The sequence below is a fragment of the Meriones unguiculatus genome, chromosome 2, assembly GCF_030254825.1.
Source record: "Meriones unguiculatus strain TT.TT164.6M chromosome 2, Bangor_MerUng_6.1, whole genome shotgun sequence".
Taxonomy (NCBI): Eukaryota; Metazoa; Chordata; class Mammalia; order Rodentia; family Muridae; genus Meriones; species Meriones unguiculatus.
The window spans coordinates 189,191,410-189,218,364 of NC_083350.1; the positions used below are offsets into that span (position 1 = coordinate 189,191,410).

Genomic DNA, 26,955 nt, shown 5'->3' on the forward strand with positions numbered 1-26,955 from the left:
ACCCTTGGAAGCCTTTTCCTCTGTGGCCTCAGAAATAAGCTATCATGTGGCCCTCATTTCCATCCTAAAACCATAAATGTTTCAAGTACTGTCTCACCAAAAAATAAAAAATAAAAATAAATGAATGAATGAATGAATGAATGAATAAATAAATAAATAAATAAATAAATAAATAAATAAATAGAATCCCAAGAAAGGTTCTCATGATTCTAACTGCATCCCACACCTTCCCTGAAGACATGCTGCATCCTGGGAAATAGGGACCCTGACTAGCTGGGCTTAAATCACATAATCATTCTCACGGCTCGGAACAAGAGGAAAGAAATAGGTTCTAGATGAGCACGATTATTTTCTCCTCCAAAGCTACATGAAAAGGGAAAGAAGCCCCCAGCGAAAAGGGGACTAAATGACGAGGAGAGAAGAGCAAAACTCTCTGAACCGCCACAACCGTCAGCTGCTCCAGATGGCCACTGACCTTTCCATGAGGACTCGAGGACTCAGGAAGGCTACCTATTCAGGAGTGACTTCTGAATGTTATACAATTTTTCAGAAGGGCAAGACACCTGCCCCTCACAGTGGGTGCTCACTGTGACGTAAATGAGTACATTCCTGAACAAGACCATATGGACGCACTGTGAGTACCCACAAATGTATCCTTGGTTTGGTGACTGCTCAGCTCTTACCAGAAGCTTAAAGGAAAGTGCATTCAAAGACCTGTCCCTGTCAAATGGCGGCCATTCCACCAGCAAGCTTGCCCTTGGCTTCCTGCTAACAGGCTTTGGCTTGTCCTAGCTTGCTCACTGTTGCTGTGATAAAGGCAGGACCAAAAGCAGCGTGGGAAGAAAGGGGTGCCTATGCCCTCATCCCAGTCCATCACTGAGGTAAGCTAAGGCTGAACTGAAGGAGGGAAGGACCCTGGCTGCACGAAGCAAAACAGAGGCCGTGGAGGACTGCTGCTTTGGCTTGGCCTGCTGGCTCACGCTCAGCTACCTTCCCCACACCTCCAGCACACCTGGACAGGGTGCCAGTGGCCTGGACCCTCCCGCACCGAGCATTCATCAAGAAAACCCAACAGGCGGCCTCCAGGCCCATCTGCTGAAGGCTCTCAGTCCTCTTCCCGCGTGAGTCAGCTCATGTCACGGTGACAAAGCAAACTGAACCATTCGGGTTTTACGAAGGAGCTCATCCTGCCTCCATGACTCAGGCCCGACTCTACCCTCAGGACTGGAAACCAGTGGGCTCTTACTGGGACAGGCTAACGGTGACTCGTTCCAGACAATGAAGCCCAAGGCTGCTGCAGAGGGGCTCTGGATGGAGCTTTCCAGTTCCAGTCCTGACCATACTGCGGCCACTCTGCAGTTCAGCCAGAGGCCAGCCTCCGAGAGATCCATGGAGGCCAGAGGGAAGGGGATGGTACTTCCTGATGACAGTGAAGCCACACAGTCCTAAAAGCCAGCACAGCCGTATCTGTCCTGAGGCGTAGCGTCCTTTAATGACCTGGGGGTGGAGTGCTCAGACTCTGTGGTGACAGACAGGGCACAGTGGCTTTCATGGATTTTGAAATCTGATTCGGATCACCTCAACGCCGCACATGCAGACAGGCTCGCTCCACTGACCTCCACGCCACATGTGCTTGAACTCAGGGACATTAAAGGTAACAGCTGTGTGTAAACTGTCACTGCAATGACTGGAGCCACTGCCAGACAGTGGTAGGCATGAGTTTCCCTCGGGCTTCCTTGGTGACCACTGTCTGAAAGGCTCTATACGGTGCGTAAATGGTCGCGTTACGGGAACCTCGGAAGCTGCTCTGCTGCCTCACGCTCCTCCAGTCTCTACAGCGAGCACCGAGGCCTTGGCGTCACCTTCAGGAGCTGAGCACCTGATCAGCCAACTGTGCCGCCGATGGCCTGGCTTAGAAGGAATGGATTCAGGACAATGCCTCCCTCCTCGGTCTTTGAACTGGGAAGAGAAGGGGAGCCATAAAGAATCAGCACATGAAGCAGCCAGCTGCAGGAGGAAATCTTCAACGCTGAGTGCCAAGGCTAAACAGCACCAACACAGAAGCTGCCTCCAGCTCAGCGGCCTCAGGGGCCTCAGTGGCCTCAGTGGCCTCAGGGGCCTCAGGGGCCTCAGCGGCCTCAGGGGCCTCAGGGGCCTCAGCGGCCTCAGCGGCCCCGGGATCCACGTCAGCTCCAGAGTCTGCACCACAAGGCTGACGTACAAGCTGTGTCCACAGCACTGCAGTACCAGGGACCCTGCACACGCTTTCACAGCGTCTTCCCCAGGAGGGAGGGTTACACAGTGAAACAGAAACAGGGGAATAAAGACTAACGTCAGGTTGACCTTTTTTTAATTTATTATTTTTTATATTAATTACAGTTTATAAAGCTAAACTACCAGGCAGAGCTATTAAATAGTACGTGACATAACAGAACCCCAGCTCCATCCTTTCCAAGCCCAAATAAATGTATTCTTTCTTTTATTTTAGGGAGAGGTGGTGATGGGGTGGTGGCTTGAGACAGGGCTTCTCTGTGTGGCCCTGGCTGTCCTGCAGCACACTCTGTAGACCAGGCTGGCCTCGAACTCCTGCCTCCAAGTCTGTACCTGGGAGGATCAATGATATGTACCACCAAGCCTGGCTTCCAAACAAATTTCTTATCCCTTTAGACAGACTACATTTCCCTCTTTCTTTTGAGCCTAGGCAGGTCTCAAAACTGGGGTCACTACATGTTCTTACCTTAGACGTCCAATTAGCCTCGCGCCTTTCTAGCTGCCTCCACGTTTTCTGTCTACATTGGGGTTCTGTTTTCTAATATTTTCTTGAAGAGTTTGCCTTTGGGCTCGTAAAAAGATACTTGTATATAGCTTTTTTTTTTCTTTTGTCTTTGTCAGTGTTGACCTCATAGAAGATTAGAAGTATTCTCTTTGCTGTTTTCTGGGAGAGATTATATAGAGAATTGATATGACTTCTTTCTCCAGTGTCTGGTAAAATTCACAGTGAATCTGTCTGTGCTACTTTCTGAATGGAAAGTTGCTAGACCTTTGCTATATACTTGGAACATATTTGTTTCTTCATGTGAGTCTTGGTAGAGTTTGCTCTAAGAACTGAAGCTCATTTTATTCAGGCTACTAAACCTACAGACATAAAGTTGTTTCTAACATTCCTTCATTATTTTCTCAGGGCTTGAGGGATCAGAAGTGACAGCCCAACCTTCATTTCTGTTATTGATAATTTGTGTTCTTTATCTTTTTGTCCTAGTTAATGGGGCTGAGCTACGGATTATCAATTTTATTGATTATGCCAAAAAGCAGCAGCTGGCTTAGTTGGCTTTGTCTGATTTTCAGTTCCTTGATCTCTGTTGAATTTGTTACTGTTTCTCCCCTTCTGCCTATGTAGCCATCAGTTTGGGGCATTTCTTCTGCACTAATGCGCCTGCGCAACGCCAAGATTCCTCCTGAGCACTACTTCTGCAACTCACAGACCTTGTTTGTCTTTTCATTAGTTCAAAATCTTTAAAACTTTCCTCTGAGGCTTCTTCTCTGACCTCTGCGGCCTTAGAATTGTGCTATCTAACTGTATCGTGTACTTTTGTGCATTACCACAGTCACACATTTCCACAAAGAACAATCAGGGAATTGTTCCTACTGAGAAAAAATTGTGCACATTGGGCCTTTAATGGAGAGGAAAGCTGGGAAGTGAGAAATGAAACAAAAGCTATTGAGTCTTTTTTTTTTTTTTCTGGGTAACTGTGTTTGTTATCTGATGGACTTAGGCCAACATTAACATACACACATAGTTGAATCACTGTTAAAATGATAAAATTATGTGGCAAAATGGAGAGAATGATTACATTACAGGCTAGTCCCAACAAGAAGTATATTAGCGTCCTGTGGTTTAGAAGGACAGATGAGTTAGTTCAGTGGTTAGGGACACTTGTTCTTGCAGAAGGCCCGACTTCTATTCCCAGCACAACATGCAGTTTACAGCCACCTGTAACCCCAACCCCAGAGAATCAAATGTCTTTCTTTGACCTCTGTGTGCATCAAACATACATGTGGTACAGGCAAACACACATACATACACACATACACACACACACGCAGACACACACACAGAGTAATAGAATCTTAAACAACTAAATAAACATAGACACTAAGAAAGAGAAAGATCTAGACAGGAGATAATTTTAGAGTAAGGTTTACAATAAACACTGTAATCATGGATGGAAGACTGAGCCAGTGTTTTGTAAGGAAAATTAAAGAATTTGTCGAAAGAGCCTTTCCTCCATCATCTTAGCATTACACAGAGGTGGACTGCAGTTGAACCTGGAGAGAGGTTTTCTCTCTCAGTTAAGATCAGCAGCCTGAAGAGATCTGATAAGCAAAGGACAGCACTGTGGTCCTGTGCTTCTTTAGAACACATATTTATTTTCTACAGCGTTCTGGCAGACTGTTCATCAATTTGTTTGAATAAAGGGGAAAAAATAGATAGACCAAAACATTTCATTACCCATGGGCTTTGTCACAGTTAAGAGCAATTAATCAAATTTTTCTGCTGGCATAGAAAGCCAGCCACATAAGTGATGGCATCAAGGATCAATGGAGTATTTGCTTCCCTCTTCTGAAAAATTGACTAGGAGTTGGCTGGAGGTGCAGCCCAGCAAGTGAGGCCAGAGGTTTGACTGCAGCACCAGAACACACAAACAAAACAGAACATAAACTGACATAACACTGGCATATTTTTGTGGGTATTTAAAAATTACTTTCAAAGAAAGGAGCGTTTAATAAAAAGAAATTCAGGGCTGGAAAGATGGCTCAGTTGGTGAGGACCTGGGCTCTGCTCTCGGAACCCACACGGCTATTCACAGCCATTTGCAACTCCAGTTCCAAAAGATCTGATGTCTCATCTGGCCTGTGGGCACCAGGGATGCCTATGGCACACAGACATACATGCAGGAAACATTCATACACATAAAATAAAAACGCTTCAAAATCTTTAGAAAAAGACAAATAACCCTAGTCTCTTTCCACAATGTGCATTTAGCATAATTGCATTATTCTATCCGTGTGCACGTGCACAGTAACACAGGCCCACTTGACTACAAAACACATAAAGTATACAGGCCAATCTGCATAAAGCTTTAGGGTTCGCTTTGGCGTTTGGGGTAAGCACGTTTCGTCTGGAAATGTTCTGTGATCAAAACAGCAAAGATACACTTCTCACAAATGTGTAAGCTTCTAAATTCATGTTTACAGCCTAAATTAGGAAACTCCCACCCCCATGACTGAGCAATTTATTCTATAAAATTACTTGCATTTGGATGTTTAAATTGCCTTTATCACTGCTGAGATCCCTGAAATTTAAAGTCTGTATATTTTGCTACTCACACCAAATCTAAGCCCCGTGGGGAGTTTCACTTCCATGCTCTTCATATTTGCATGTTTGCATGGTGGCTGTCACTTCAGACCACAGCCCTGAGATTCTGGGCAGAGCCAGCAGTACATCCAGCGCCCTGGCAACCTGCCATCTAAAAGCTTTAAGACACAGTGCTGTGCCCAGCCATGACAGACCATCTACTGAAAAATAGGTAGTGCCACCTACAATTTCAGCCATCTTGTGACTAACAGTAACTCACAGAATTTTTTAATTTTTTAATTTAATTATTTTTTAATTTTTTCTTTCTGGAACTGTCTGAACGTACTTCCTTGAATCCCTTGATATATCCTAAGCAAGATTAGGTCCTTAGCCCCAAGGCCAGAATAAACAATCAATAACTAAGAGGCTAGGCGCCAGCAGTAGCTACAACAGCTTCAGGACTTTGTGGAAACTAACACACCCCTCAGAACAGCCCTATGAGATAGCATGCCATTATTTCCAAGTCTATAGTTGAGGAAACTGAGGCAGAGAGCTTCAATAGCTTGCTCCAAATGACAAAGGAAGGAATGAGGATTTAACCCAATCAGACCATCTCCCAAATGAGCCTTGCTTTTACAGTAATGTAAAGGGTATCTACATACTTTAATTTTGTTTAAAGTGAAGGCTTTTATTTGAGCAAGATAATCGATCTGAATCCAATTCAAGAGAGGGAAATACATTTTCCCATGCCTGATGACTTAATAACAAATACAACTCAGCAGCCTCTAACCTGGTTACTTAGCAGCTGGTCTATTTATTTGCTGTCAGATCAAAACAGTCTTTTGGAGGACTAGAAAAAATAAAAACTGGCTACCAGGTTCCCATTGTAACTAATTAAAATTTTCTGTGTGGTCCTTCCCTTTCTCTGTATAAATTTTTAAATTTCTCCATGTCCTCTGGCCATTTTTCTACACTGGCAATTACAAGTCATTAAAACTGCCCCTCATAATGGCCTCATGGTGACCATAAAGTCCTTCTGCCACCTGAATTGCTGAACATCTATAAACAGTGGCAGGGGCCACTCTAATGATTTCCAATCCATCAAAACGAAGAAAATGAGACTCTGTGGAAAATGGGAGGGAACGCAGAGTGACAATCTGTGTGGTGTGCACAAGGCACTGGCCACCAGCAACTGCTCTCTCTTCATGAGGTCGGAACTAGGGCATTAAGGAAAGGCACAGATGCAGGGTCAGGGCTGCAGGGGTCCAAGGGCCACACTTGAGCACATGCAGTCTGGAAGAGATTCTAGAGCAGCTAGGCAAGCCACAGGACCATGCTTTCTGCAGAGAAAGAAGTGTCCATCAGTGTCTACTGAATGGGTACCAGAGTTCTTGGTCTCGGGAAGGAACCAGGCAGAGAAGAGCAGGCCTGAGCCTCGAGCAAGTGAAAAGGGTAGAAGAGAGACTCTGAAAGCGACCCCTCTGTCTCTGCTGTCTCTTGCCTCTTCTCTACCAACAAAGACCTCTTTTAGTTGTTTTGTTTTCAGACAAATTATCCTCAAATTTGGAGTTTCCTTGCCTTGGCCTCCTGAGATCACAGGTACATCTCGCCTGGGCCATCAATGACTTTGTCACCTTAACTTCTATCCCCAAACACACATTTCCAGGCTCCATGTGCGGAGGCTGCTGCTCTCCACATCCAGCGAGAAGCAGGTCTGCATATTGCTGGAGAACTATCTAAATCCATCTAAAGAGGACCATGTTTTACCTTTCAGCATTTCATTTTGATTCGAGATCAAAGAGCCCATCTTTTAAGAAAGCCACCAGCAGGAGGAAAATGTTAGGGATGAAAGGAAGATGATAGTGAAAGCCCAGGACAGAGAGTCAACATTATTTCACTTTTAAGAAGACCAGGGCCAGGGTTAACCACAGGACACTCATCCTACCTGGAAATGCCTCCCTTCTACCCCCCGTGCTGGAGGTTGAGGCCCTGTCCTGCATATGTCGCATGCAGGCCACAGAGCTACACCCTCAAGCTCGGGCTAGAATGACACTGCAAATGGCCTCTTTGAAGCCACTAAAGCAACTGCTCCCCCAACACACCTGTGCCACCATGCCCTCCCCACTGAACATGTGGCTCCCCCCGGGAAGAAGGCTGCCAGAGAGCTGTTCCCTGGGTGGACAGTCTTCCTTTTCTCTTGAAGAGCCCATTACTTTTACGTGCATGAGTGCTTTGCCTGCGTGCAGTGCCCACGGACGCCAGAAGAGGGTGTGACCCCCTGGAACGGAGCTCAGACAGTTGAGGGTGATAAAAACTAGACCTGGGTCCTCTTAACTGCTGAGCCCCCACACATTATTTTAGCCCAAGATTTTTAAACCTCTGCATTACTGACACTGAGAAGGGAAAAACATTTTTCTTCTTTTTGGCTTTTTGAGATGGAGTATCACGATGCAGGCTCGGTTGGCCAGGAACCACACAGCCTGTGCTGACCCTGAACTCATAAATATTCTGCCTCCATCTCCACATGCTGGAAGTAAAGCCTCACCACGTCCAGCAAGAAAAATTATTCCTAATGGTAAGGAAATTTTTTTTCTCAGAACAAACAAAATAGGTCTCAAGACTATTTATTGCAGAAAAGTGGAGGAGAGGAGAGAGTGGGAACAAGAAGGGGAGAGGAGGAAAGGAGGGAGGAAAGAGATGGACAGGGAAAGGGGGAGAGAGAATGAGCGGTCAGTAGATGGAAAAGAAGACACTGAGGGGAGGAGTTCTGGATGAAAGGACCCAACAGGACTCTGGTTGGAAACAGACTAGTGCAATCAGATATCAAGAGCAAAAAATGAGAAATTTGATCAAATACCAAGGCAGAGAAGGAGTTTCACTAAATTGACTCAGCAAGATTCTTGCTAGAACTTGGCTGGGCTAAAGCCAAGATGAGAGAGATTAGCCACTAAGGCAAGTCAAGGGAACGGCTCAGGAAGCATACGCTTCAGCCAAGGAGAGTTCCCCCCAATATTCTAGAACAAGTGACTCTTTGCTGTGGGGGTCATTCTGCTCATTGTCCAATGGCCTCTCTTTCTCCAGCACACGTGTGTGCACAGACTCTCACACACATTATGACAATGAAAGACGTCTGAATACATTTCCAAACAGACTTTCTCCATAACACAGAGGAAATACCTCAGTTTCTGCAGTATACTATTTCCATGTTTTATTCTTCTCAGTTGCTACGTCACTGAAGATTAAACAGGTGGCTGGCCAGATTTGGCTTCTGAGCCAAATGGTGTCCCTGTCAACACAATGGTGTCCCTATCTCAAATAGCCTGTGGGAAAGGGCTCAAAATGTTTCCACAAATCCTCCCTTCTCCCCTGGATACACCCCAAACCTTGCATCCTTATTCTTAGTTCTCCAAATTGCCACATAAATATTATTGGTATGAAATTTTGTTTGTTACTAACAGTATTGGGGATTATATTTAGAATATCCATGCTCTTTCCTTATCTCACATTCTGTATGGTATCTCTAAAATGCATCTACTCCTGGCAACCACCTGATGAAGGAGGTCACTGGAGCAGTGTATCTTCTTTCACGGCCTCACGTGAAACTCACGCCACAGTGCATCAGCCTTGCCTCTAAGGCAATTCCACATTCGTAGATTAACGGGGTGACCCTGGGAGTTATGACTCGGAAAGCCTGGTAAACGGTATACACGACACCTCTACTGAACGTGGAAATTTAAACCTCACAGTGCGTTTGTGTCCAACAGCTTCAAGGAAGAACTCAACAACAAAGTAAAAAGGGTCCCAGACAGTTCCTAAAATGTCAAGCTACTGGCTTCCATAAGGTGATGCCTAAACTAGGAGAAAAAGCCTCTTTAAACATGCAGGGGAAAGCAGCTGGAGAGATGGCTCAGTGGGAGGAGCACTGGCTGCCCTTCCAAAGGCCCGGGTTCAAATCCCAGCATCCACATGCAGCTCACAACTGTCTATAACTCTAGTTCCAGCGGCTCTGACACCCTATCCCACACACACCCACATACACCACACACAAGTGTGCAGGGAAATGTCTAGCTTGTAACTCACAAGTGTATAGACTTTCTCTGCTGCACATGTCCCCTCCTTTCATGAGAACATCAACATCAAGACTTCAATGTTGTTGGATACACACGCTCATGTATATAGTCCAGCTACTCGGATGGATGAGACCAAAGGTTCAACAACACAAGAAGAGCTACATTCTGTATGTGTGTGAGAGAGAGAAATCAATGTTGCTCTGTAGCCCTAGCTGGCCTACACTCCCAGGGACCCCCACTTGCCTCTGCCCCCCAAGTGTCGGGTTAAAGCGCGCATGGCCAGCGGAGAGCCCATGTGCAGTGCCATGTAGGAGGAGGCGAGCAAACGCCGGAACCTGCGCTGGGTAAGAAGCCCCTAACTGGCCTGCACCATGGATGCCTTTACCTCAGAAACAAAACCTTTCCTATGAAAATGCCCAGCAACAGCTGACCTCTGAGATAATGCATTCTTGATGTGTGACTGACTAAATTTTCAAATGATAGCCACAGCAGCAAACGTGGAAAGTCTATAACGCAGTAAAAATCACTTTGCACCACAAAAGACGGACTGCTTTTAAGATTTCCCATGTTTTTCCACTTAGGGTTATGAGCATTCTTTGCAGTCTTTGGTGTGATTTCTAAGAACTGCATCATTTTTTTAGATTAGAAGCATAACACACGCGCGCAGACACTCCACAGATGCCCGCACCTTCCGTCTGATACGCATCCTGAGCGTTACTGTGCCACTAAGACCCGACGAGACAACCCGCTCTCACAGCCCTTCTCCACCAACACCCTCAGTCACAGCCCTTCTTCTCTGCCAACACCCTCAGTCACAGCCCTTCTACCCTTCTCTTGCTGTTGAATGGTCAGTGTGCTCCAGTGTGTCGCTCCTACAAACACTCTTCAACAAGTTATTATAATTTTGTTTGGATTTCTACTTTTTTTAAGATTTATTTATTATTTATACAGTGTTCTGCCTGCATGTGTGCCTGCACACCAGAAGAGGGCACCAGATCTCTTTATAGATGGTTGTGAGCCACCATGTGGGTGCTGGGAATTGAACTCAGGCCCTTTGGAAGAACAGCCAGTGCTCTTAACCTCTGAGCCATCTCTCCAGCCCAGATTTCTACTTTTTGTGATAGCTTTATAGAAAAAGTTAACAGGGGAGGCTACAGACTGCTCATTTCTTGGTGTTGATTGTCAAACCTTCTGCCAGTGTTCTACAGATACCTTAGTACATGATGAAATCCTAGAAAAAACACTGATAAAAGTGATCATTTAAATTTCTAAGTGCCTATAAAACAGTCAAATACTTAATTTTATATTAAGTGATTAAAGACCCAAACCAAAAGGTGACCTCAAAGAGGATAGAATCTTATTTACTAGAGCCTGAGAAGGTGTGGGGAGGGGTGAAGAAAGCAGGCTACATGGCAGCAAGATGGAAGAACTTGTGTTCTGTATGTAGCAGGATAACAATGTCTGACAAGATGGAAGAACTTGTGCTCTGTATGTAGCAGGATAACAATGTCTGACAAGCAATCCACGACCATTTCTAAATAGCTGAGAGGTTTTTAATGTTCTCAACTTAAAAAAAAAAAAAGATAGATGTCTGTATTCGTCAGAGTTCTCTACAGGAACAGAACTTATAGAATGAATGCGGCGTGGGTGTCAGAATGGCTTACAGGTTGTAGTCCAGCTAGACCAACAATGGCTGTCTACCAAAGGCAGGTCCAGAAGACCCACAGCTGTTCAGTTCCCAGCTGCATGTCTCAGCTGGTCTTCAATATACGACAGGCATGTCCTGAGAAGTAGGCGCTAATGCCAGTGCAGGAACGGACCTGCCAGCAAGAGGGAGCACACACAGGTAAAGGGGGAAAGCTTTGTCCTTCCATGTCCTTTACATAGGCTGCCAGCAGAAGGTGTGGCCCAGACTAAAGACGGATCTTCACCTCCAAAGATGCAGATTAAAAGTGGGTCTTTCTGTGCTCACTTCGGCAGCACATATACTAAAATTGGAATGATACGGAGAAGATTAGCATGGCCCCTGAGCAAGAATGACACACAAATTCATGAAGCGTTCCATATTTTTTTGGACATAGGAGAAAACAAGTAACAGGACAGGAGCTTACCTCAGAGGGCCTCTGACTCTACCTAGCAGTGTATCAAAGCAGATACTAAGACTCATAATCAAACCTCCGGCAGAGTGTAGGGAATCATATGAAAGAAGGGGGAGTTAGTTTGACGTGGAGAGGATAGGAGCTCCACAAGGACCAAATATATCTGGCACAGGCGTCTTTTCTGAGACTGACACTCCACCAAGAACCATGTATGGATATAACCTAGAACCTCTGCTCAGATGTAGCCTGTGGTAGCTCAGTAACCAATTGTTTTTCCCTAGTAAGGAGAACAGGGACTATTTCTGACATGAACTCAATGGCAGGCTCTTTGACCTCCCCATCCCCCAAGGGAGGAGCAGCCCTGCTAGGCCACAGAGGAGGGCTTTGCAGCCAGTCCTGAAGATACCTGATAAAACAGGATCAGATGAATGGGGAGGAGGTCCCCCCCATCAGTGGAGTTGGAAAGGGGCACGGTGGAGATGAGGGAGGGAGGAGTTGAGGGAGAGAGGAGATGAGGGAGGGAGGAGATGAGGGAGGGAGGAGATGAGGGAGAGAGGAGATGAGGGAGGGAGGAGATGAGGGAGAGAGGAGATGAGGGAGGGAGGAGATGAGGGAGGGAGGAGATGAGGGAGGGAGGAGATGAGGGAGGGAGGAGATGAGGGAGGGAGGAGATGAGGGAGGGAGGAGATGAGGGAGGGAGGAGATGAGGGAGGGAGGAGATGAGGGAGGGAGGAGATGAGGGAGGGAGGAGATGAGGGAGGGAGGAGTTGAGGGAGGGAGGAGATGAGGGAGGGAGGAGTTGAGGGAGGGAGGAGATGAGGGAGGGAGGAGATGAGGGAGAGAGGAGATGAGGGAGGGAGGAGATGAGGGAGAGAGGAGATGAGGGAGGGAGGAGATGAGGGAGGGAGGAGATGAGGGAGGGAGGAGATGAGGGAGGGAGAGAGGCAATGAGGGAGGGAGGAGATGAGGGAGAGAGGAGATGAGGGAGGGAGGAGATGAGGGAGAGAGGAGATGAGGGAGGGAGGAGATGAGGGAGGGAGGAGATGAGGGAGGGAGGAGATGAGGGAGGGAGAGAGGCAATGAGGGAGGGAGGAGATGAGGGAGAGAGGAGATGAGGGAGGGAGGAGATGAGGGAGGGAGAGAGGCAATGAGGGAGAGAGGAGATGAGGGAGAGAGGAGATGAGGGAGGGAGGAGATGAGGGAGGGAGGAGATGAGGGAGGGAGGAGATGAGGGAGGGAGAGAGGCAATGAGGGAGAGAGGAGATGAGGGAGAGAGGAGATGAGGGAGGGAGGAGATGAGGGAGGGAGGAGATGAGGGAGAGAGGAGATGAGGGAGGGAGGAGATGAGGGAGGGAGGAGATGAGGGAGGGAGGAGATGAGGGAGGGAGGAGATGAGGGAGGGAGGAGATGAGGGAGGGAGGAGATGAGGGAGGGAGGAGATGAGGGAGGGAGGAGATGAGGGAGGGAGGAGATGAGGGAGGGAGGAGTTGAGGGAGGGAGGAGATGAGGGAGGGAGGAGTTGAGGGAGGGAGGAGATGAGGGAGGGAGGAGATGAGGGAGAGAGGAGATGAGGGAGGGAGGAGATGAGGGAGAGAGGAGATGAGGGAGGGAGGAGATGAGGGAGGGAGGAGATGAGGGAGGGAGGAGATGAGGGAGGGAGAGAGGCAATGAGGGAGGGAGGAGATGAGGGAGAGAGGAGATGAGGGAGGGAGGAGATGAGGGAGAGAGGAGATGAGGGAGGGAGGAGATGAGGGAGGGAGGAGATGAGGGAGGGAGGAGATGAGGGAGGGAGAGAGGCAATGAGGGAGGGAGGAGATGAGGGAGAGAGGAGATGAGGGAGGGAGGAGATGAGGGAGGGAGGAGATGAGGGAGGGAGGGGATGAGGGAGGGAGGGGATGAGGGAGGGAGGGGATGAGGGAGGGAGGAGTTGAGGGAGGGAGGAGATGAGGGAGGGAGGGGATGAGGGAGGGAGGAGTTGAGGGAGGGAGGAGATGAGGGAGAGAGGGGATGAGGGAGAGAGGAGATGAGGGAGGGAGGGGATGAGGGAGAGAGGAGATGAGGGAGGGAGGAGATGAGGGAGGGAGGGGATGAGGGAGGGAGGAGATGAGGGAGGGAGGGGATGAGGGAGGGAGGGGATGAGGGAGGGAGGAGATGAGGGAGGGAGGGGATGAGGGAGGGAGGAGATGAGGGAGGGAGGGGATGAGGGAGGGAGGGGATGAGGGAGGGAGGGGATGAGGGAGGGAGGAGATGAGGGAGGGAGGGGATGAGGGAGGGAGGAGATGAGGGAGGGAGGGGATGAGGGAGGGAGGGGATGAGGGAGGGAGGAGATGAGGGAGGGAGGGGATGAGGGAGGGAGGAGATGAGGGAGGGAGGAGATGAGGGAGGGAGGAGATGAGGGAGGGAGGAGTTGAGGGAGGGAGGGGATGAGGGAGGGAGGGGATGAGGGAGGGAGGGGATGAGGGAGGGAGGGGATGAGGGAGGGAGGAGATGAGGGAGGGTGGGATTGGGAGGCAATGAGGGAGCGGGATACAGCTGGGATACAGAGTTAGTAAAATGTAACTGATAAAAAAATAAAATAAAATAAAAGTGGGTCTTTCCACTTCAAATGATTTAATTATAGGGAAAAACCCTCACAGGTGTAGCCAGTTACTAGGGTTTTAGTTAATTCCTGATGTATTTGACAACTAAGAACAGCCGTAAGTGTCCAAGATGACAGATACACCAATTACCAAGTCTGATCATACACATAGTGTGCAGACACTGAAAGAGGAGAGAGAAAAGCTCTGTGAGAGAATGCTTACCTAGCATGTGAAGGGCCCTGAGTTCAAACCCCTGCATTGCAAAAGAAAGGGAAGGACTGAAGAGGGAAAGTGGGTAGACCAGAGGGAACAGGGAAAAAAGGAAGAGGAGGGGATAAGCAGGAAAGAGAGAGGGGAAAGGGAAGAGGTTAGCTCTACAAATTACTCAGTAAAGCTGCCTGTGGTCACAGAAGAAGAGATCATGCTAACCTGTGTAACACAGGCAGCTGGTTGCCTTCTCTTCGCCCCAGCTCCGTTACAGCAACCACAAGAGCAAGGGGCCAGGCAAAACCTCAGTCCCTAGTTCCTCTGGCAGGTAGAAGTGAAACCATGGAGGCCTGATGGGTAAACGTAAGAGGATGTCTCCTGAAAGGCCTCCTAGAAAGATCCCTAAGAGGGGTGGGAACAGGCAGAGACAGAAGCCTGGCAATGCTGGCATTTCGCTTTTCCCTTCTTAACTAGGAGAGCCTACAGCCTGCCCAGGCTCTGCCATTCATCTGCAGAATAAGGTATGAGGACAAGATCAGAACTCAGCACCGCAGAGCAGAGATCTGGGGACCGTAGAGCCTGATAGTCAGAGAAACCCTCTCCTCCAAGCACAGTCTCCTCCACACTCACTTTACTCAGAAGAAAAATAGTTATTGACTCTGCTGCCTGCTTACAGATGAACCTAATCCCAACCCAGCAACCACAGCTAGGAACTTTAGAGAGATAAAAGCATATGTAAGTGGCAGCCATTATTTTGCTCATTTAAATGCTTGCTGACTTTTTCATACAATCGATAGCTATTGAGCATCTGTACTGGGTGACAGAAACACAGAAATAAATCAGATCCAGCGCCAAGTCTAAAAGAGACAACTAGATGATTAAAACAAAGTTTAACAAGTTCTGGGGTGTGAAAAGAATGGGGTCCTGGCAGCACATCAGAAAAAAATGGTTCGCCCAAATGTGAAGAAGCCAATGGGATCTGCGAAGATGTCCAGGGTGCTGGGAAGTTTAGTCAGGAACCTGAGCCGAGGTGGTGGTGGTGGTTAGCAGGCTCCTGGATGAGGAGTTACCACTCAACAGAAATACACATGCAAAAGCTCAGTGGGTGGACAGGGAGGGTGACGGACTTCAGGAAGGCGAAGTCGGCGACAGAGGCGGAGACACAGCAGGCAGTGGAGCCCACAGAAAGCACAAACTGTGTTTCTTCAGCTAGACTAGATAGCGAACTTCTTTACTATGACTTCAGCACAATACGGAGCAAAATAAGCAAGGACTAATCCAAACCCATTGTTTAACTTTCTACCCCTCAAAGCCAGGTGTCGCCGAGCTATGAGTAACTCTCGTGCAGTTCTCTGCCTTATGATCTGTGGTTCTCGGCCATCCGGAGCACCCAGTTCCCCAGAACTGGTAGGGCTTTCCCATCAATGAGGTACGCTCTGGAGAAGGGCTGCCTTGTGGGTAACTGACAGTACCAGAACTGGGCTAGTTAAAAAAAAAAAAAAAAAAAAAAAAAAAAAAAGCTCAGATCATATTTAACACCAGGAAAAGCAACACTGTCTATTTAAAGAGAGAGCGGGCATGAATGAGGAGTGATTCATTACAGTGACAGAGGCAGAGCTAACAGGACCCCGTCTAGAATCCTTGCAGTGGAATGCAGAGATGGGGACACATTGTAAGAAGGTCAAGTCGGGAGGACTCTCATTCTGAGCAGCAGCAGCAGGATCAGCACAGTGACCAGCAATCAGAACTCGCAGCCATAAAACACAGTCATTGTGTTTCCCAGGTGAGAGGATACCCCACGGTGGGGGATTCAATCAGCTTTTAACTCACCAGGCTAAACCGCTGAAGAGATCCCAGTTCCGCCAGACGCTTGGCTGCTGGCCGCCAGCCCCAGCCCCAGCCCAGAGCCACAAGCCAGTGTCTCTGGTCACGGTCCCAGATTGAACCGTGTGCACCACACTATCAGAGACTGGAATTTTCAGTCGAGAGATAACCCCAGGGTACAGGAAACGATTGGGACCGGCCTTAGGTCACCCAGACATCCCCTGGAAAAGACTCAGGTTCCACGGGCACCCCAGGAGCCAGCCCAGAGCCAGAGCCGGGGACCCAGGCTCCGGCACCACAGAGCTCTGCCTGCCTGCACGCCTGATTCGCCGCCTGAGATAGAACTGTGGGCACCAGGGCACCAGTGAATGAGTTTCACTGTCCGGTGCAAACACACAGGGAGGGAAACGTCTGGTCTGATCTCAGAGCACTCAGCCGACACCCCCAGCCTGAAAAGGTCCCCGGAAAATTACCCAGCTTAGGGAGGCACCCAGGCTCCCAAAGGCCGCAAAGGCAGACACAGGTAGTTTCTGCGCACCAGACAGCTGGCGGAGACTGAGCCGCCATCACTCAGCTGTGCTCGAGGCACAGGCAGTTTCTGCGGCCAGCCAGCTGGCGGACACTGAGCAGTGTGCACCAGGGCAAAAAAAGACACTGGGAGTCCGTGTCTCCAGAGAATCCACAGGGAAGGAAGAAGACTGTACTGACTTAAATCACCCAATCCTTCCCTAGAAAAAGTCTAGCAGACCAGTGGGGCCGAGGCGCGATCACTCAGCTGTGCTCCAGACAAAGGCACAAACAGTTGTTGCGCTCCTGATGTCCAACTGGGCCACAGCAGCTGATCATTAAATTTACAGCAAGAAACCCAGAAACAGGGCAGCTGCCCTCAGGACTTCCCTGGGTGAGAGGAGAACCCTCTCGACTAACAAAGACCACAGTTACCACTCAGGTCTATATCCCTGAGGTGAGCAACTCCTGAAAAAACACCAGCCATCCAGGGACTATACCCAAAAAGCTGAGAAGACATCCTTCAGGAAAAACCAGCTTTCTGCAAAGGGGATTCTCTCCACCACAGGATCCCCAGGAACCACCACAAAATAACCCCAAACACCTACGATAGCACAATGGGTAGAGGCCAGCGTAAAAGCTCAAGCAACAAAAGACAGAGCAATATGGCATCTCCAGAACCCAGTTACACAGGGGCAAGTAGCCCTGGACACCCCAGCATAACTGAAATCCAAGAAGATGACCTAACAACTATGCTCATGAAGATGATAACAGAGGAAACAAATAAGATACGTAAAGACATAGAGGAAGATAAACTCAAACAGAATATTGCCATCCGTAAAGAAATAGAGAAGCTGCAGGCAAACAGTTTATGGCCTTTAGAAAGGAAATGCTTAAAGCACTGAATGAAATAAAAGAAACAGAGTTGAAGGAACTAAAAGAAAAACAGGAAAGTACAATCAGACAGGTGAAGGAAGTAAACAAAACAACTCAAGACCTGAAGATACAACTGGAAGACTTAAAGAAAACACAAATGGAAGAAATAATGGAAAGGAAGAATCTAGGGAAGAAAACAGGAACTACAGAGGTAAGCATAACCAACAGACTACAAGAGATGGAAGAAAGAATCTCAGGTGTAGAAGATACAATGGAAGAAATTGATGTATCTGTCAAAGAAAATGTTAAATCCGAAAAATTCCTGACACAGACCATCCAAGAAATGCAAGACAATATGAAAAGACAAAACCTAAGAATAATAGGTATAGAGGAAAAAGAAGACTCCCTTCTCCAAGGCCCAGAAAATATTTTCAACAAAATCATTGAAGAAAATTTCCCCAAGCTAAAGGAGAGGCCAATTAGAATACATGAGGCCTACAGAACACCCAACAAATTTGACCAGAAAAGAAAATCCTCCCGCCACATAATAATCAAAACAGTAAGTATACCGAAGAAAGAAAAAATACTAAAAGCTGCAAGGGAAAAAGGCCAAGTAACATATAATGGCAAACCCATTAGAATCACACCTGACTTTTCAACAGAGACTATGAAAGCCAGAAGGGCCTGGACGGATATCATGCAGACCCTAAGAGAACACAGATGTCAGCTCAGGCTACTATACCCCGCAAAACTCTCAGTCCTCATAGATGGAGAAAACAAGATATTCATTGACAAAAACAAATTTCAACAATACCTACAAACAAATCCAGCATTACAGAAGACACTAGAAGGGAAAATACAACCCAGGAAAACTAGCTACATTCAAGAAAACACAGGAAATAAATAACCTCACTTCAGTAAAACAAAAAGCAACCAAACACACAACCTGATGACCACAGACAATATCAAAATCAAGGGATCTAACAGCCAATGGTCATTAATCTCTCTCAACATCAATGGACTCAACTCTCCAATAAAAAGACACAGATTAACAGAATGGATACGTAAACTAAACCCAGCAATCTGTTGCATACAAGAAACACACCTAAGACACAAAGATAGACATTACCTGAGGGTAAAGGGTTGGAAGACGACTTTCCAAGCAAACAGACCCAAGAAGCAAGCAGGAGTAGTCATTCTAATATCTGATAAAATAGACTTTCAACCAAAATTAATAAAAAGAGATGGGGAAGGACACTTCATACTCATCAAGGGAAAATTCCACCAGGAAGACATCACAATCCTGAAAATCTATTCCCCAAATACAAGGGCACCCGCATTTGTGAAAGAAACATTGATAAAATTTAAAGCACATATAGATCCCCACACATTAATAGTGGGAGACTTCAACACCCCACTCTCAACAAAGGACAGGTCAACAAAACAGAAATTAAACAAAGAAACAATGTCTCTGACAGAGGTCATGAATCAAAAGGACCTAACAGACATTTACAGAACTTTATACCCAAACACAAAAGAATTTACCTTCTTCTCAGCACCTCATGGAACCTTCTCCAAAATAGACCATATAGTGGGTCACAAAGCAAGCCTCAAAAGATACAAGAAGATTGAAATAATCCCTTGTATCTTGTCTGATCACCATGGAATAAAGCTGGACCTCAACAATAACAGAAATAGCAAAAAGCCTACACACACATGGAAACTGAACAACTTGTTACTAAATGACAGCTGGGTCAAGGAAGAAATAAAGAAAGAAATTAAAGTCTTTCTAGAAATCAATGAAAATGAAGACACAACATACCCAAACTTGTGGGACACAATGAAAGCAGTGCTAAGAGGAAAGTTCATAGCACTAAGTGCCTTCAAAAAGAAATTCGAGACAGCGCATTCAAGCACCTTAATGGCTCACTTAAAAACCCTAGAAAAACAAGAAGCAGACACACCAAGAAGGAGTAGACGGCTGGAAATAATCAAACTCAGGGCTGAAATCAATCAATTGGAAACAAATAAAACAATTCAAAGAATCAATGAAACCAAGAGCTGGTTCTTTGAGAAAATCAACAAGATTGACAAACCCTTAGCCAAGCTAACTAAAAGGCAGAGAGACACCATCCAAATCAACAAAATCAGAAATGAAAAGGGGGATATAACTACAGACACTGAGGAAAACCAAACAATCATTAGGACTTACTTCAAAAGTCTATATGCCACAAAATTTGAATATCTAAATGAAATGGACAATTTTCTTGATTGATTTGACTTACCAAAGCTGAATCAGGTCCAGGTAAATAGACCTGGTCTATTTACTAAATAGACCTATATCCCCCAAAGAAATAGAAGCAGTCATCAAAAGTCTCCCATCCAAAAAAAGCCCAGGACCAGATGGCTTCAGTGCAGAATTCTACCAGACCTTCAAAGAAGAACTAACACCAATTCTCTTCAAACTATTCCACAAAATAGAAACAGAAGGAACATGACCAAACTCCTTCTATGAAGCCACAGTCACCTTGGTACCTAAACCTCACAAAGACTCAACAAAGAAAGAGAATTTCAGGCCAATCTCCCTTATGAACATTGATGCAAAAATACTTAATAAAATACTTGCAAACCGAATCCAAGAACACATCAAAGATATTATCCACTATGACCAAGTAGGCTTCATCCCAGGTATGCAGGGGTGGTTCAATATACGGAAATCCATCAATGTGATCCACCATATTAACAAACTGAAAGAAAAAAAACCACGTGATAATCTCCCTAGATACTGAAAAAGCATTTGACAAAATCCAACATCCATTCATGTTTAAAGTATTGGAGAGATCAGGGATACAAGGGGCACATATCTAAATATAGTAAAGGCGATATACAGCAAGCCTATAGCCAACATCAAACTGAACGGAGAGAAACTTAAAGCAATCCCACTACAATCAGGGACAAGACAAGGCTGCCCACTCTCTCCATATCTCTTCAACATAGTGCTGGAAGTCCTTGCTAGAGCAATAAGACAGTTGAAGGAGATCAAGGGGATACAAATTGGAAAGGAAGAAGTCAAATTATCACTATTTGCAGATGATATGATAGTATACGTGAGTGACCCCAAAAACTCTACCAGGGAACTCCTACAGCTGATAAACACCTTCAGCAAAGTGGCCAGATACAAAATTAACTCAAAAAAATCAGTAGTCCTCCTGTGTACAAAAGACAAAAGGGCTGAGAAAGAAATTAGGGAAACAACACCCTTCACAATAGCCACAAATGACATAAGGTACCTCGGAGTAACCCTAACCAAGGAAGTCAAAGACTTGTATGAAAAAAATTTCAAGTCTCTGAAGAAAGAATTAGAAGAGGATATGAGAAGATGGAAAGATCTCCCATGCTCATGGCTTGGCAGGATTAACATAGTAAAAATGGCCATCTTACCAAAAGCAATCTACAGATTCAATGCAATTCCCATCAAATTACCAGCACAATTCTTTACAGACCTGGAAAGAAAAATTCTCAACTTCATATGGAATAACAAGAAACCCAGAATTGCTAAAACAATCCTCTACAATAAAAGATGGTCTGGAGGTATCTCCATCCCTGATCATAAGCTGTACTATAAAGTTTTAAAAACTACATGGTACTGGCATAGAAACAGAATGGTGGATCAATGGAACCGAACAGAGGACCCAGAAATAAACCCACACACTTACGGACACCTGATCTTTGACAAAGACGCCAAAACCATTCAATGGAAAAAAGATAGCATCTTCAACAAATGGTGCTGGTCCAACTGGATGTCTACATGTAGAAAAATGAAAATAGATCCATACTTATCACCCTGTACAAAACTGAAGTCCAAGTGGATCAAAGACCTCAACATAAAACCAGACACATTAAATCAGCTTGAAAAAAAAGTGGGAAATACCCTAGAACTCAGTGGCACAGGAGACAACTTCCTGAACAGAACACCAACAGCACAGGCTCTAAGAGCAACAATCAATAAATGGGACCTCGTGAAACTGAAGAGCTTCTGCAAAGCAAAGGACACCGTCATCAAAACAAAGCGACCGCCTACAGACTGGGAAAGAATCTTCACCAACCCTTTATCTGACAGAGGACTCATATCCAGTATATATAAAGAACTAAAGAAGCTGAAAAGCAGCAAACCAAGTAATCCACTTAAAAAATGGGGAACAGAGCTAAACAGAGAATTCTCTGTAGAGGAATACCGAATGGCAGAGAAGCACTTAAAGAAATGCTCAACCTCACTAGCCATTAGGGAAATGCAAATCAAAACAACCCTGAGATTTCACCTTACACCCATGAGAATGGCCAAGATCAAAAACTCAAGTGACAACACATGCTGGAGAGGTTGTGGAGAAAGGGGAACCCTCCTCCACTGCTGGTGGGAATGTAAACTTGTACAACCACTCTGGAAATCAATCTGGCGCTTTCTCAGACAACTAGGAATAGCGCTTCCTCAAGATCCAGCCATACCACTCCTGGGCATATATCCAAAAGAGGCTCAAGTACACAAAAAGGACATTTGCTCAACCATGTTTGTAGCAGCTTTATTTGTAATAGCCAGAAGCTGGAAACAACCCAGATGCCCCTCAACTGAAGAATGGATGCAGAAATTGTGGTACATCTACACAATGGAATATTACTCAGCAATGAAAAATAAGGAAATCATGAAATTTGCAGGTAAATGGTGGGATCTGGAAAGGATCATCCTGAGTGAGTTGTCCCAGAAGCAAAAAGACACACATGGTATATACTCACTCATATAGACATACAACATAGGACAAACCCACTAAAACCTGTGCATCTAAAGAAACTAAGCAAGAGAGAGGACCCTAACTAAAACGTCCAATCCCCATCCGGAAAGGCAAAGAGGATGGACATCAGAAGAAGAAGAAAACAGGAAACAACCTAGGAACCTACCACAGAGGGCCTCTGAAAGCCTCTGCCCTTCAGACTATCAAAGCAGATGCTGAGCCTGATGGGCAACTGTTGGGCAGAGTGAATGGAATTTTAGGTAAGAAGTGGGAAATAGTAAGAGCTGGAGAGGACAGGGTCTCCACAAGGAGAGCAACAGAACCAGAAAATTTGAACACAGGGAACTTCCCAGAGACTCATACTCCAACCAAGGACTATTCATGGAGATAACCCAGAACCCCTGCACAGATGTAGCCCAGGGCAGTTCAGAGTCCAATTGGGTTACATAGTAATGTGAAGAGGGACTGCCTCTGACATAATCTGATTGGCCTGCTCTTTGATCACCTCCCCCTGGTGGGGAGCAGCCTTACCAGGCCACAGTAGAGGACAATGCAGCCACTTTTGTTGTGAACTGACAGACTAAGATCAGAAAGGAGAGGAGAACCTCTCCTATCAGTGGACTTGGGGAGTGGCATACATGCAGAGGGAGGAGAGAGGGTGGGATTGGGAGGGGAGGAGGGAGGGACTTATGGGGGGATGCAGAATGAATAAAGTGTAATTGATGAAAAATTTAAAAAAAGAAAAAAGAAAAAAAAAAAAGAAGGTGAAGTCAAAGGCTCAACCAGAGAAGCAGGAACGGGAAGGGTAAAGAGTGATCCTGGATTTTTAGCCTTGTCACCTGTGCTGGCTGGTTTTACGTCAACTTGACACAAGCTAGAGTCTTCTGCAAGGAGGGAACCCCAATAGAGGAGAAGCCTCCACAGACTGGCAGACAAGCCTATTCGGCATTTTCTTAATCAGCCATTGATGGGGAGGGCCCAGCACCATGTGGGTGTGGCCACCCCAGTGGTGGTCCTGGGCTAAGAAAGCAGGCTGAGCAAGCCATGAGGGGCGAAAGTCAGTCAGCAGCATCCTCCATGGCCCTGAGCCTGCCTCCAGGTTCCTAAGTTCCTGTCCTGACTTCCTCCAGTGAGGGACTATGATGGAAGTAGAAGCCAAGTTAACCCCTTCCTCCCCAAGCTGCTTTTGGCTGTGGTGTTTCACTGCAGCAACAGTATACCTGACTAGGACAGCACCTAAGAAAAGAAAGTAGGAGAACACAGCAGTTAGGACCATGTGCTCCACATGAAGACAACCTGGCTCGAATTCTGTCCCCACTGAGAGTTCCGTGCCTCAGGGAAACAGCTTGACTGCTGTGCTTTGGTTCCTCCTCTTCAGAGTAACAGCACAAGTAACAGACTCCGTGTTGGGACTTCCAGAAGAATTTCCCGAAAGCTCCTGAACACTGGCTTGTGACATGGGGAATGCCCATCTATCAGCTGATAGGTGACGGTGCCATTTGTTGAGACGGGGAAACTGACAGGGACACAGCCTGAGGGAGAACAGTGCATTTGCACTAGAACATCTCGTAGGCAGCTGATAGTGGGTTGGACAGAGTTGTGGGACCGGGACACACCTTGCCACTAGTGTTAAGTGGCAGTGGGCTGGGACCTCTCAGACACAAGGAAGCAGGAAACAGACACTTGCTTTAGAAGAACTTGGAATTTTCTGTAGGTGAGATGTGGAGAAAAGATTTGCAGGCTGGGAACACAGGTCAGTGATGGAGTACATTCTTAGCATGTGCAAAGCCCTGTCCACAGTACGTGGGGGAAAAAACTACAGAGAACAGAAAAGCTTGGAAAGTTCCTCTAGTCAAGGAATGGACAGAGGGAAGGGACTGAGCAGACACGTGTAAACCAATCCTAGTAAGAATGTCCTTCAATATCGGGGGAGGGACTGCCGCAGAAACCCACACAGAGCCGGGGCACTGCGCACTGGGTGAGCAGCAGCGTCCCCAGCACCACTGTTCACACTGTCTGAGCAACCTAGAACAACCGTGCAGGGAATCCGCTCTTTTCACAGTGAACTGTCTCGCCACGGAGGGAAACTCACAGAAAACAGACACACACCAGAGTAATCTGAGTAGGTGAGGCAAAATAAATAAATAAATAAATAAATAAATAAATAAAATCAGACTTTTCAAGGAAAGAAATCAGGACATATTTGGCTTTTATGAAAAAATAATCCAAATTGTAGTTAACAAATAAAGTTCTGGCCTAGAGGTTTCCGTTACGGCGCTCAAAGAAGCCATTTAAACCCCACTGGCCCTGGAGAAGATAGACCACCTACCCGCCGGTCCAAACCACAGCTATGACAACTATTTTGGAGAGTTGACTGAGCTACAGATAACTGGGCCATCTGAAACCAACCAAGCCATGGACTGGCAGAGTGAGGTCAGAAGGTCATTGCTTCCTGAGGCTTTTTGAAGGGAAGTTTGGGTTTTGTTTTCTCTGCTGGGTTGTGTCTGTTCTGTTTGAGGAGTGAGTTGGCTACCTTTGTGAACAGGATCGGAAAGGTTGAGGACTCCAGCATGCTTGCTCAGGGGACCGAGAGCTACAGAATGGGCATGACTTCCGGAGCAGCATTTATGGGTGTAACTGCCAGGCTCCACCCTGCCCTGCAATCGACAGGACAGCTCCTTACACACAAAGTGGGCTCTGCCCTAGGGGTTTCTGACTAACTCACATGAGCATTTCTAGCAAGTCCCCGTAAGGATGGCCGGCTCTTCCGAGGCCCACATTTAGAGAACTTTGTCTTGCAGTGGCTACAGGTGTCAGAGACATTCTCTGGTACGGCCCAAGCACTTAAGCACCAAAAAGGTACTTCAGAAACTACCCTGAACACAACCCGGGAGCCACACACCTGTATCCCCGGACTTGGGAGGCTGGAGCAGGACTTTCATGAGTTCAAGGCTACCCTGAGCTACTGAGTGAAATCCTGCATCAAAACAAAGAAAATGAAACGTAAAAGGACACGTGACCAAACAAGCTCTAAACTATTCAAGTCTGTTAGAAGAGACGTGAAGTGCTAGAAACAAACCAAACATAGAATGAAGTCATGAAGGTCGTGAACTGCATGAAGAGACAAAAGAGGCTGAACAAGCAAAACGCGACACGCACAAAAGAAAATAGATATAGATCCAAACCTATGCCATTATCTAAAGGTACGAGCAAATGCAAGTTTTAAAACTTCAGCCTTTCAGTACCTATGTCGCTGTTTGACTACCCAACCATAACTCATTTTGGAAGATACTTTGGTGTTATTGACTTAGAAAACCCTAGTCCCAAACAAATCTTGAGGACAGAATTTTGTTCAAAATTATCTCTTAAAATGGCCTCCCACCAGTTCCACACAGAGCCTGAGAAGCCACAGAGGACTCCTCATCACCACGCCGCTGCATGACTCATGTTCCCAGCTTCCTGCGACAAAGGCTGCGTTCTGATGCTGCTATAACTGCTGCTCTCTTACTCAGACAGCTCTTAACCCTGAAATGCTATATTCAAATATGCAATTCTCTCAACAGCTTGGAATATCTGTAATCGCTCCTGTCTACCTGCTATTTGCCTTCCTGTTCTGGGAACATCCGAAATTCACAGCAGATGAATTCCCCCGACAGTGGCTCCTCGGGACAATCACACGCGCTTTGTTTCACGCTGCCTCGGAGGTTGTAAAGTCCATTTTCAAACCCATTTGCTCTCTGTGGCTCCTGCTGTGCTCCTTTGGTATCTGTCTTCTTTTCCTCCCAAGGCAGCAATACCTCTGGGTGTTAGATCCCGTCATTACCCAAGTCACTTCTACCCCCACGCACACTGGTCTGTCCTCTAGGTACCCACTCAAGCTTCAGCCTCATGTGAGTGCATTTGCTACAGTATTCGCTCTCATATTCTCTTTGGCCCTCCTAATGCCCTCTTGCCCTTAACCAGAAAAAAGTACAGTATTCAGGGTATGACTGTTCAAACAAAAACCCTGTTAAGAATCATTCTCTCAATACACACTGCCTCCTGGAGCCAAGAGGCAAGACAGGTTCTGAGCCATAGCTATGCAGGTGATTAGTTGGAGATGAATGCAGATTTTTGGCAGGATTCCTTAGTGGCAATTTTTCAAGACAGGATTTCTCTGCATAGCCCTGGATGTCCTGGACTCATTCTGTAGACCAGGCTGACCATGAGCTCACAGAGATTCACCTGCCTCTGCCTCCCCGAGTGCTGGGATTACAGGCATGGTCATTCTTTACTGTCACAAGGCTGACTCCACTTTGGTCCTGGAAGCTAGTGCCTCCTAAAACATCAGAGGATAACAGAACTTAGAATTATAGAAATACAATGAAAATAGCTTCCTATAAAAGCAGCTGCCTCTTCTCATGTTAATATTTCATTTCATTTGGAGGCTCTGAAGCACTGACAAGAGCTCAGAGCAGCAGAAAGAAAACATTTTGTCTTTCTGAAGCAGAAGAACAGCACAGCCTGCACACAGCACAGCACAGCCTGCACACAGCACACAGCACAGCACACAGCACAGCACAACACACAGCACAGCACAGCCTGCACATAGCACAGCACACAGCACAGCCTGCACACAGCACACAGCACAGCACACAGCACAGCCTGCACACA

The 26,955-nt window shown here is 46.5% G+C and overlaps 1 protein-coding gene and 1 non-coding gene across 4 annotated transcripts in view; one reads left to right on the plus strand and one right to left on the minus strand.

The window, feature by feature from the left end:
- Window positions 1–26,955, minus strand: part of Fhip1a (FHF complex subunit HOOK interacting protein 1A) — a 215,468-nt gene that overhangs the window by 125,096 nt on the left and 63,417 nt on the right. The window lies entirely within an intron of this gene.
- LOC132652687 (U6 spliceosomal RNA) lies at window positions 11,391–11,497 on the plus strand. Its single transcript, XR_009590264.1, has one exon. It is a non-coding gene; the product is annotated as a U6 spliceosomal RNA (small nuclear RNA).